The sequence below is a fragment of the Pseudomyrmex gracilis genome, unplaced genomic scaffold (genome assembly GCF_002006095.1).
Source record: "Pseudomyrmex gracilis isolate BER0280 unplaced genomic scaffold, ASM200609v1 scaffold_1812, whole genome shotgun sequence".
Taxonomy (NCBI): domain Eukaryota; kingdom Metazoa; phylum Arthropoda; class Insecta; order Hymenoptera; family Formicidae; genus Pseudomyrmex; species Pseudomyrmex gracilis.
In genome coordinates this window covers 20,695-21,568 of record NW_018022396.1, presented here as the reverse complement: position 1 = coordinate 21,568, position 874 = coordinate 20,695, and the positions used below count along the sequence as shown (strand labels likewise).

The 874-nt window shown below is 35.7% G+C and overlaps 1 pseudogene; it reads left to right on the top strand.

Moving 5' to 3' along the window:
• The first annotated feature begins 259 nt into the window (after window positions 1-259).
• Window positions 260-874, top strand: part of LOC109862453 — a 1,441-nt pseudogene continuing 826 nt past the window's right edge.

Below are 874 nucleotides of genomic sequence, written 5' to 3'. Positions count from 1 at the left end.
TGTAATACTATCACTTGCGTGGTATTATTTGTTTTTGTACACACGTGCTGTTCGAAAATATCAAATTACAATATGCATAATATCACTTGCGTGTCATTATTCGTTTTTGCGCTACTTACTCACAAGTTCAATGAAAAAGAGTCTATCTTTTGTCCAATTAAAAGAAAGAAAACGGTAGGGACAATAGTATTTAAGAGCTCGTAGTTTGTGTCTACCCATCAGTTTTGCAGAGAAAAAGAATTTTATATTTTATATCAAAATGGCTAAACAGTGTATTCCGGAGAACTGTCAAGAAGACTATAGATTCGAATCGGTTCGATTAGCCAGTTTTAAAGATTGGTCATGCCCATAGATAAAGCCGGAATAACTGGCTGAAGCTGGATTCTATTACATGGGTGAAAAAGATATAGTGAAATGTTTTGCCTGTAAACTTGAAATATGCCAATGGGAAACAAATGACAATATAATGGCTGATCATCGACGGTGGTCTAGGCAATGTCGATTTGGTGAAAACTTATCCTGTGACAATGTAGCCGATGTAGATTCTAACACAATTCCAAAAAAAGTAGACGAGAAATCCACGTGTTTTGTGTCCGTTTTCGATTTGGATGATGTTACCGAGGACATTGGAATGTTAAACAAAATATTGTCAAAACCGAAATATCCACAATTTGACACTTATAAAGCAAGAATCAATACATTTAAAGTATGGCCAAAATCATTAAAACAAACAAAACAAGATTCAACAAATGCAGGATTTTATGGGCGTGTTCCGTTTGACAACAGTACGATTCGACACCAAATTATTGGGCACAGATTTATTCGACACCGTACGATTCGACACCAAATTATTCGACACCGTACGATTCGACAC